Raw genomic sequence first — 12,154 nt, forward strand, 5'->3', positions numbered from 1 at the left:
CCAATCAAAATAGCATAAAAACATTTCCTAAACTGATTATACTGCAGGAAAAAAAAAATCTGTCACTGCTTTCACCCTACAATATGTGTATGTTAACTATTGTAGATGTTCATCTTTAAAACCAATGAAATAATAATTCCAAATGTATCAGTCATAAAATTTTCTAGGTAATATGTTATTCCTGTCCTCCTTAATTAAAAAAAATTTTTTTTAAAAAAAAAGTCAGTGGTTTGAATGAGGAGTTTCTATCCTAACAGAGAATATCTTGAAAATTAGGTGAATACATCTAAATACAAAGTAACTATCCCATTTTCCAGGCAGATAAAATTTAAACAAGCTCTTGTTTATGTACTAAATCAGTATCTCAATTCGGAAAATTGCTGCCAGTTTTACTTGTAATGTTTCTTCAGTTATACCCAATCTTGTATATTTTTATGTATAATTCATACAAATCAATTAAAATATACATTAACAAAAATATATTTCTAAACACATGCCATGAAAATCTTGATTTATGTCAAGAAAAGAGCATGTTAATGAATAATCTTAATTAGAAACATCTCTGAATTATCTTTGGTCTGAAAGGAACAAAGCCACATTGAATCTTATATAAAATGTAGTAAAGAAATTGAATTATTGAATGTTCACAAATTGAAGCAATTAATAGGGCAAAGCACTAGAATATCTGCACCAACATCAATAAGCATTTAATTTTTGCCTATGGCTTGAAAGGAATTGAGTAAGTATCTGGAAACACGTCAAAATGCTAATTGCTGTCTTACATCTTCTATACTCATGATGTTAATAACAGCCAGGCTCTGAATAATTTGTAAGGGTTGATGGGTCAGTTCCCCTCTCTTGAGACATGATTGGCTTAACAATTAAAAGCATTATTGAAGAATTTCAATAATGGGAGAATTAAAAAAGCCAAATCTATACAGCTCCATCTACAGAGAAACAAGACTTTTAACTGGTGATATTCTGCTATTTTGAGCAGTTTTGATCTAAATAAAATGGAGAAAAGATCAGGAAAATTGTTTCGGGGTAAATTAATTCCTAGCCAGCTCATTTCTTAGTTTTTGAAGAAGTTCAATTCTATTTATCACTGCTGCTTGTTTCAACATTGCTTCAAATCATGGCATTGCACTTTTTCTTACTTGTTTAGGAAGTAGTTCCAAAATTTGTTTATACAAACAAGTGTTTCCAGTAATTTGAGGAGAGTAAAATAGTAAAAAGAGGTGACACTATAAAAATAAGTAGCAAGGGTATATGATAGCATAGTGACATGATTTTGGATAAATAAGCTGAATTGAAATTGACTACAAGAGACAATCAATTCCAACTATTAGGTCTTCAGTGACCAAAACATTTACTAGCAATACATTGAATTAAGTTATCATTGCAAATATTTTCATTTCAAAGATGATCCAAGAACATTTGACCACAAAGTACAAAATTGTTAAACTTCTTGCTGTTTTATCATTTTTCTGAGCTAGAAAAATCATTTTATTTATTTATTTATTTATTTATTTATTTATTTATTTATTTATTTATTTATTTATTTATTTATAGTTTGTCAAATGTGTATAAGATAATAGATATAAGTACGTACAAGATTATGAATACATGAAATGGATACAAATAAATGGGGTTATTAGGACAGGAACGGTAGGCACATTGGTGCGCTTATGCACGCCCCTTACAGACCTCTTAGGATTGGGATGAGGTCAACAGTAGACAGTCTAAGGTTAAAGTTGTGGGGCTTTGAGGAAGAAACCACTGAGTCAGGTAACACATTGCAGGCATTGACCACTCTGTTGTTGAAGTCGTATTTTCTGCAATCGAGTTTAGTACGGTTTTCCTTAGGTTTTTATCTATTGTGTATTGTTGTGGTTGAAGCTGAAGTAATCATTGACAGGTAAAACATTGTAGTAGGTAATTTTATGTACTACGCTTAGGTCAGACTAAAGATGGCGTAGTTTTAAATTGTCTAAGCCCAAAATTTCAAGTTTGGTGGCATAAGGTGTTCTGTTCCGAGCAGTGGAGTGGAGGACTCTTCTTGTGAAATATCTTTGGACTTGCTCAATTGTATTAATGTCCAATATGAAGTGTGGGTTCCAGACAGATAAGCTGTATTTGAGAATTGGTCTAGCAAATGTTTGATATGCTCTGGTTAGTAGTACAGTGTTACCAGAGAAGAAGCTACGCAGGATTAGATTAACAACGCTTAGTGCCTTTTTGGCAATGTTGTTACAGTGGGCTCTGGCACTTAAATCATTAGAGATGAGTACTCCAAGGTCCTTGACAGAGTGGGGGTCATCTATGAGGTCGTATCTGGCAAGGTTATATTTTGTGTTCTGATTCTTTTTACTAATGTGTAAGACAGAGCATTTGTTGATTGAGATTTGAAGTTGCCAATTGTTTGAATTGGCAATTGGTCAAACAATTGGTCAAACAATCTTAATCAATTGTTTGATTATGACTGGGGTATTAAGTAGTCAATCAGATTCAGCTAGTTGACCATATGAGAGCAAAACAAAGCGAGAAGTTGGCCAAGCCAATCTACTGATATTCCATATCTTATTTCTCTATGTTTACCTATGTAAACAAAATGTTGTACTAATTTAATTTTAATTCTGCCTACAGGGAGATAGGAATATGATATGGCACCAGGACAAGTCCTGAATTCATATGAGCATCCAAATTTGAAATGTATTATATCCAGTGTGGTGCAGAACAGACTGAAATATTTCATCAAAATAGATCTGGCAGGTCTGGCAAGTCAGAAGACTTGAGTCAGCTACATACTTTGGGTCCATTCTCCACCCTCACTATCTTTGCAAGGAACTCTTCTTTTTATAAGATTAAAATTATTCAAGAAACTCTTCTACATATTTCAGTTTGCAATGCATTGCAGTTTTGAAACAAATAAAAGACTGCTGAAACGATTATGTTTTGACACTCTCAGAATTGTTCAAGCAGTAATTGTTGAGGTTTGGGCCTATGAAGAAAGTTGTTTATTTGTGTTTGAGACAGCAACTTTTTTATTGTTTTTCTTAAAGGACAAATGTTGAGCTTCTAGAAATTTCCAAGCAATCAAGCTTACACATCATACCACACAAAGTTAAGCAGAACAACCTAGAGGATAAAATTACTCAATTCATCTGCCATACATCTGGACATACATATTCATGTTTTCTAAGACTTTATGCAACTCTACCTGAAAAATGAAAGAGAAAAAATGAGCACTTTCAAATTAAAAAAAAAAAAACAAAGAAACCCCAAATATTCATGAAAATGAGGATTTTATTCCGCAGAATAAAATATCATCTATCTCTTTAGGATTTTTTATTTTATTTTGCTTTTGTGGTTACCTTAAAGTAGCATAAATCTAAGCCATCACATATGGAGGATCGCATCTTTTGGGAAAGATGGCCACAACTGAATAGCATGCAAATGTACCCCCTATTCAATCCCTAACAGAGCTCAGAAAATCATCATATTCGAAACCTTGGATATATATTTTCACACAGTAGTGATGTCTAAAAGAATACCTAAGATCTGTAAATGGGCAGAATCATAAGCAGTTCAGTATATGGCCTGCAATTTTGCTTACATTCTGAAATGTTCTAAGGAACCCAGCTATCATAATGGATGTAAAAAAAAATATGCTGAACTTTCAATATTGTTATATCATTGTTATAACACGCAAATTCCCACATTGAAAGTTTATCTGATTTAGCTTTCATTTCCTATAATTTATTTTTTTCCTTTCATCATTCGGTAGAGGACTATTTTTTTCTCCTGTCAGATGCTGGTTAGACTGTGGCTTGCACTGCATTGAACAATATCTATTCACAAGCAGAATGGACCTCATAACGAAAACATATTGCTTTTTCCCTTCCAGTCCTTTGCAACCTAACTTCCCTCTCTCCATGAGCAATTAACTTTAGGGTGGGAAGTTGTCTGGAATTTATTTGGGTGAGGGGTCCTTGTTGCTATCTGAGCTCGGTTGTTTTCTTGCAGATATTTCATTACCCAAATTGATGAAACTTACCCAAACTTGCCTACTACTGATGATGTTACCTAGTTTGTGTAATGAAACGTCTGCAAGAAAATAACCAAGCTCAGGTAGCAATAAGGACCCCTCATTTTAACACTGACCTAAAAATATTCAAGCTCAGGTAGCAATAAGGACCCCTCATTTTAACACTGACCTAAAAATATTCTCCTTTATTGGTATGTATTTGGATATAGGAAAGACATGTAGAACTACAGAAAGAGACAAGAAAGAAAGAGAAAGTGATTTCGGCAATAAAGAGGTGTGGGGAAAAATTAGTTTAGTCTTTCTGGAGAAGAAACCATTTCCATGTAGAAACTACATTGTGGAGGAGAACCATGAGAGGTTGAATCTACTTCCATCTAGTGGCTGTTGGGAGTTTTGCAACCCAGGTAAACTAAATATCTCAGTCTTCCATGTTTCTTTCATTATGTATTTATTGTCATTTCTTTTTCTTTTCTATCTATTTTTAAAATAATTGTGTTTACCAAAGCATGCTATAAAGAATGCCTTTTTTACTAGCCATATTGATGTATTTTCTTGGTTTTCTTTTTCCTTGTTTATTTTATTGCTCTATTATTTTACTTTCACTTAGTTTAAACTTCCTTTTTACTTCTTCATTTTTTTTATTGTTGTGAGCCACTTAGAGTGGCCCCATGGCAAGATGGAAAGCAAATAAATTTAATAATAAGAGAAACAAATGCATGCAAAGCCAGAATTGAGAAGACTGCAACAAGATTGAGAATTTCCATTGACACAAAAACAGCAACAGACACCAAGTGCCTCAGCAAAGATGCTAAAGAAACAGCAGACCACCTGGTTAGCTGCTTCAAGAAGATCACACAGACTGACTGTACAAACAATGGCATAGCAAAGCAGCAACAATGGTGCATTGGAAGATCTGCAAGGAATACAAATTGCCTTCAAGCAAGGACTGGTGAAATCATAAAATAGAGAAAGTAATTAAAAAAAGAAGACGCTAAACTGCTCTGGGACGTTAGAGATGAAACAGACAGGTACCTACTGCACAGCACTCCAAACTTAAAAATTGTCAATAAGCAAGGCAGAAAAGTCAAGATAGAGGACATGGCAGCATTGTTATGGCCTGCCAGCGGTCAGCAAAACTGGCAGCAGAGTCAGACAGTGAGGAGGCTGGGGAGGAGCATGAGCCAGTCCTGGAGACTGGAGAAGGTTTGGACGAGGGCTCTGTGTCGAAGGCAGAGATTGGGCTGAGACCATCTGGCAGTGATCAGGTGCCTATGAAGCTAGACAGCAGTGAGTCAGAGGAACAGCTATAACCTGTTCCCAATGTGCGCATGCGCAAGCTGCCAGAAGAAAAGAATAAGTCAGAAATCAGGGTAGACTTGGGAGTAAAGTCACAGGTGGAAAGTGGGAAGGTTTATTTCCCATAGGAAATAAAAGAGGAGCGAAAGTGGAGTGGGCTTTGGCAGGAAACAATGTGTTCATTCGGTCGTTAGATTCATTTCAGGAGTGTGAAGATCTGTCCATGAATCTCAGAGACTCTGTGCCCAGTCTTTCCTTGCACAGCACCTCATTCGGAAAATACTTACATGGGAGATTTCCCAGATAGATAAGGTCTGTAGTCATAAATATTCCTTTGAAGACTGTTTGCCAGGTCTTGCTGAATGTGAATGAGAGGAATTCACATTGTTTAATAAAAGTTTTTTGGTTGGGACCAAGACTCTGCCTCATGCTTTTTACAATACAATACAATACAATAGTAGAGTTGGAAGGGACCTTGGAGGTCTTCTAGTCCAACCCCCTGCCTAGGCAGGAAACCCTATATCATTTCAGACAAATAGCTATCCAACATCTTCTTAAAGACTTCCAGTGTTGGGGCATTCACAACTTCTGGAGGCAAGCTGTTCCACTGATTAATTGTTCTAACTGTCAGGAAGTTTCTCCTCAGTTCTAAGTTGCTTCTCTCCTTGATTAGTTTCCACCCATTGCTTCTTGTTCTGTCCTCAGGTGCCTTGGAGAATAGCTTGACTCCCTCTTCTTTGTGGCAACCCCTGAGATATTGGAATACTGCTATCATGTCTCCCCTAGTCCTTCTTTCTATTAAACTAGACATACCCAGTTCCTGCAACCTTTCTTCATATGTCTTAGTCTCCAGTACCCTAATCATCTTTGTTGCTCTTCTCTGCACTCTTTCTAGAGTCTTTTTACTCTTTCTATGCTTTTTGGGGAAGCATAGGTCAGAACAAGTATATTGAGACAGCAGAACAGAAGGGAAGGAACTGGAGACAATAACAAAATACAGAGTCCTGCAAATTGAAATAGAACAACTGTGGCAAAAGAAAGCAAAGGTGGTACCAAAAGTAATAAGTGCCTTGTGCAATTCCAAAGCACCTGGAGCACCGTTTGAACACCATCAGCATTGATACATTCACTGTGAGTCAATTGCAACAATAGCTTTAACACCATAAAATATTGATCCCTGCCTCTCCCAGGTCCTTGGGAAAGATTCAATAAGTGGATAAAAATGCCAAATTCAGTCTGACTGTGCAATGAACCATGTCTATTAGCTAATAAACAAGGTATGGAAGCCAATCCTCAGCTTTTTCATTACGATAACACCCATGAAGCCTGCAACAAACAAAATGCTTTGTAGAATGCCATTCACCTATAGCATATTTTTGCTGTATGATGAAAAAAGCAGTACTAACAGTTATACAATACATGTCTTAGTGTACTACTGATGTTTGGCTTATGCATCTGTGGAGAAAGTAAGCTTTTGTCCATGCAAGTTAGCTAGCAATTAGGACTGTAATGTGCATTGATTTCTCTAATACCTATCAATGGCTAAGCAATTAACTCAGTGTCAATTTCTATATGATCTTATACAACTGTGTGTCCCAAATCAACAGTGCTCTACTTTACGCTAAGTGGAATACAGCTGAATACCAAAATGAGCGCTTTTCAGACATTTGCATACAACACAAAAATGAATTGCACTAGGAAAATCGAGGTGATTCTAGAAAAGGTGGTTTATAAACCTAGTGAACAAGCGAACAAATAATAAATTCAATCCAATGATGAAGCAGACCGTTCAATACAGTTATGCATTATTTTGCAAAGACCGATGCAACAGTTATTTAAGAAATTTATGTTCCCCTGAAAGCATTGATTTGCCAGTTTGTGAAACAGCATGATAGATGGGGACCAAGAACTCTAGAAAAATAAATGGTAAGGTAATTGTTTGGATGTGGGTGTGTGTTGGGCTGGGAGAGGAGCCCTCACAATGTTTTACTTTTTTTCTTTTTTTCCTACAAAGGCAGGGGACAGATCTGTTTGGCATTCATGGAAAATTCAACATTGGGAAAAGGGAAGTAAGAAAACCAAGCACAGAGAGTTAGTGTTCATTGTCTCACCTTTCCCTTGCATTGTTCGGATCGGGCATGGACAATGTTTCTTCTGTGTACTCCAGTGTCCTGTGCCTATGAACAGGGCTATAACCAGGGTTAGGCTGCTGGGGGTTTGCAGGAGTTCAGGAGAACCTCTAGCTAAGATTCTGTGCAGCTCGAAGAATCCCCAAATCTACTCCTGGCTCACCACCACCCCCACCCTCCCAGAGTCCCCACATGGCCCACTTTGGATGTAGGTAAATTCAGGGCGCTCATGGAGACTCGGGAAAGTGAAAAATGGGCCTACCAGAAGTTCTGGAAGACTGGAAACAGGCCCGTTTCCAGCTTCCAGAGCCTGAGGAGGTGTTTTCGCTCTCCCGGAAGCTTGAGGAAAGCCTCCGGAGCCCAGGGAGGGCAGAAAGGTCCCCCCATCATGGTGCAGGAGGCCGACCAGGCCATGCCAACCAGGCCACACCCACCCAGCAACTGGGCAGAGAATCCTTTGCTAAAATTTTTGAAGCCCACCCCTGACTATAACAAATACATTCCTGGATTAGCAGCTGGTGAGAATAACACAGAGGAGAAACAGATCTACATTAATATCCTTTGAAACGCTTTGCAGATATAGCCCATAGTGTTGTGGCAAACTTCGGAATCCTTTATTACAGGGCCTGTTTATCTTTGTTATTGTATATAAACAGCTGCATATAGTATACGATGAACTTACATTTAATTTTTCCACTCAGCTTTGAGGGTGGCACAGATCAATCAGCAGCGACTTAGTTCATATTCACCTGATCTAACTGTATAATTAAATCCTGATTTTGTAAAATGATTTGGGAATATTTTCTGCATATTTGAGAACATACAAAATGTATGCAGTAAGGAAACAAGGTTGTTAGTCGTCTCAAAATTAAGCTGGCATGCCAGTGTAATAAAACATGGCAATATTTGGCAGATCTTGATTACTAATTAATGCCAATCATCAATTAAATTTTCACATGATGGGTTCATGGTGTAGTTTTATTTGCTTTCAGGGATGAACAACTTCTTTTGCTATCTGTAATTTGGTTGTTGTTTCCACCACTAGAAAAACTCAGTACAGTCTTCAGATTTATTTTACGTTCAGCCAAATTGGAAGGAAAGTGGTGAGTTTTCTTTCATCAGGTGCTATTCAAAGTGTCATGTAAAAAGCTTTCTAGAAAGTCTCACACTTCTGCTTTGCCAAAAAGATCAACAAGGAGTCTAAAAATAAGCAGACTGTGACATGTCACAAATATATCACACTGCAGTGTCAGAAGAATAGTAAGGATGGGATATTAAACATATGAAGGAAAAGATTCTGTTACGCAATGTGTTAATTTCAGAGCAAAACAGAAAGGGAGGGGGAGGTTAATGTTAATTGTAAAACTAGAAAGGAATAGAAATCTACCTATTTTATGAGAACAAATAAATGATTTGACATAATCCAAAACCCTGCCGAAGGAGCTGCTGATTAAAATTTACATTTATAATCTGTGGTATCAAAAATCTACCTGTAGTCCAACCTGGATTCATATTCCATTGCACGGGTGTTAAACTTGCAGTGTCACATGGCGTCATGTGAAGTTTCACATCATTTTTTTCCCTTTGTGGAGCTGGGTTGGACGTGGCCTGCGCATGACGCATCCAGCCTGTGGGACACCAATTCAACGCTCCTGGCATGGGTGGTGGTCTTCTTCTTCTTCTTCTTCTTCTTCTTCTTCTTCTTCTTCTTCTTCTTCTTCTTCTTCTTCTTCTTCTTCTTCTTCTTCTTCTTCTTCTTCTTCTTCTTCTTCTTCTTCTTCTTCTACTACTACTACTACTACTACTACTTTAGTTCCTCTTTTACTGCTTTGGGTGTTGAGGGAGATACAAAGTTTGGTTCGTGCTCTTCTGATGGCCCCAACCACTGATAATTGATGCTGTTGTAATGCGTCTTTGATGTTGTCTCTCTGTCTTCTGCTGAGTGTTCTTTGACCTTCTCCTCTTTTTGTATATGCTTTGTGTGATATGGAATCTCAAGACATCCTCTCCAGGAGAGCAAATCACTTTATCTGCTGTTTTTATATGTAGTTTAGGACTGATTTTATGACAATTCTTTGTCTTATGATCTCATTTCTGATTTTATCTCTTTTGGTCCCTTTTCTCAAATATCTCATTACTGTTGTGACTAACTTTTGTTAGACCATTGGGTCAAAAGAGTGACTTGCTTTTAAACTTCTTTCAAAGGGTAAACATCATAAGTGGAGCGAAATGTCCTTTTTTCAAGATTCTCTTGGGAACTGATTGTGCCAGTGGGTCTGGAGACCCCAAGAGATGAATGAATTAGTGAGATGGCACCCTTATTGTTAATATTCCCCTGACTTTCTGTTTTAATGTTGCCTTTATAACATACTAGTTGATAATCCAGCATTGCCAGGGTATTTATTTACAGGGGGAAAATGTCCGGACCAAACATAATTTCTAATGTTGGATTTCCCCCTTACCAGAGGAAGCCCCCTTGTGGAGTATTATGAAGTTACCATGGCAACTCCACTGTGCTGTACGGTAAAATCAATTTGAAGACACAACAGGCTGTATTGTAACAGAACATCCCCCCAGTGGCGTAGCGTGGGTTGTCAGCACCCGGGGCAAGGCAAGTAATTTGCGCCCCCTAACCCGTGGATTTTAGCACTCGAGTCTCACCACAGTGGGCGGCGACCCAGCGGCTCGGATCGGATTCGCACAGCCAGCACTGCAGTGAGAGAGAGTGAGTGAGCCAGGCAGGGGCAGAGAGCTGCGAGTGCGAGCACGCCCCCCCCAGATGTTGCGCCCGGTGCGGCCGGCCCCCCCTGCACCCCCCACGCTACGCCACTGCATCCTCCCCAGGGGTGTTAGCAGTATCTTACCCCCACAGTATTTGTTTCCAGAGAGAAGTCATCTGTGTACCAAGTTTGGTTGAAATTGCTCCAGACATTCCATAATTATGCTAGAATACACACACACACACACACACACACACACGTATATGATAATGATTTAAATAATAGTTTATATTTCTATGGTTTTATTTGTAAATTATTCAAGTCGCTTTCTATCACAGAGGCAGCTATATAAACGTGATCAATAAATAAATGGTTGTTGAGTTATGAGAGGGCCAAAAGACTTGTCTAAATATATAAATTTCTGTTCACTTTCATTATACCATCATTTGTCTAACATTGTAGATTCTTTGGCTTTCCACCCTTCAATTCAGCCTTAAGGAAAGCCTTCATGAGGAGATGTCTTTTCCCACCAGAATGTAAGTGTAGCCTCCAAGTCAATGGAGAAATGTCTAAGGAGATGTGTATGAGTTGGTGGAGAACCCGAACAAATGAATAAAAACACATGGGAGCAACAGAATTAAAAAGAAATCTAAAAAGGCATCCGACAGTGAAGTAAAGCCAGAAGTCCTTATGTGTAAGGAAACAAAACAGGATTTGTTTTACAAATGGCCATTTTCTTCTGTTTATTATATGGCGAACAACTTGGGAGCTGAGGTAATATTTTAAAATGGTAAAGCATTAGATGTGAATTTATTTGTTTGTATGAATTTAAGAATTTAACACAGTATAAAACATCATTCATCTTCCTATCTTCTCCGGCATGGCCTCTGCGAAGTAGGTTAGTGTGCACCCTGAATGCAATGTTTAATCACTGCATGAACTTTTAATATTAAAAATAGTAACAAGCACAGCATAGAACAGACTCTATCTGGGAATGCACAGTGAGGTTATGCCTGGTGCAAAGATACTGAGGAGTGCACAGGAAGGACATTTCACTGATAAGCTAGTTTCTCACACATCTTGTTTGCATGGTTACAAGAGCTTTACAAACCAGTCCCTTGGCACAGATGTTCCATGGAAGAAGACAGCATAGATACCTGTAGTTTCTCACAGGGAACATTGTGTATTTACTTCTGTAAGCTTTTACCTTTAAGAAAGCCTGCGATAGCTTTCATTTGCTTTTTCTTATAAATCTCTTGTGAGCATTGATATCTGAGAACTTTTATATTTGGGCATCAAAAAGGGCGAAGAAGAATGACTAGTCATGAATCCCTCCATGTATGAGAGCAGACAACAGTCTTTTTCTCCTTGCTCCTAGACTAACCTCTTAACCATTTGTGGAAGAAGTCAATCTCCTTCCTCTAATGTTTGTGAGTAAGCTCACGAGTGCACATACAAAAAGCGGTACTAGCCATTGGATCTCTATGTAATATACATAGTAACAGACATAGATATGAGGATTAATGAACCTTTTTGCTATGAAATGGAGTTTAAGGAGAATGTTTGGAAGTACTTATATGAATTCATCAACAATGACTTCATGGTCACAAACAGTGGCGCCTACCATGAAGTATCTCCTCTCTAAGAAAATGGGTGTTGGTTCTTACCTGATACACTCATTTTCTCCTAGAGTGGAGACCACTGTCAGATTAGGTATGCTCCATCCAGTAACCAATTGGATTGAGTCTACACTTGTGATGTCATCGGGCCTTTGCTGGCTCCTCCCAGTTTAGATGAAGAAAAAACTGTAGACTCAAGTGAGAATGGTAAGCAAAAATATCCAGGCAACAAGCCAAACTTCGTGCAACAGACACTCACTGATCCAAAGAAACAAAAGAATAAAAAACAGAAGGATCAACTCAGGGTGGGGCTGACTACTGTCTCCACTCTAGGAGAAAATG

At 38.0% G+C, this 12,154-nt stretch overlaps 1 protein-coding gene across 4 annotated transcripts in view; it reads right to left on the reverse strand.

The window, feature by feature from the left end:
• Positions 1-12,154, reverse strand: part of PTPRD (protein tyrosine phosphatase receptor type D) — a 1,361,199-nt gene that overhangs the window by 748,381 nt on the left and 600,664 nt on the right. The gene's annotated exons all lie outside the window — the stretch shown is intronic.

The sequence above is a fragment of the Natrix helvetica genome, assembly GCF_964273705.1.
Source record: "Natrix helvetica genome assembly, chromosome: 2".
Taxonomy (NCBI): Eukaryota; Metazoa; Chordata; class Lepidosauria; order Squamata; family Natricidae; genus Natrix; species Natrix helvetica.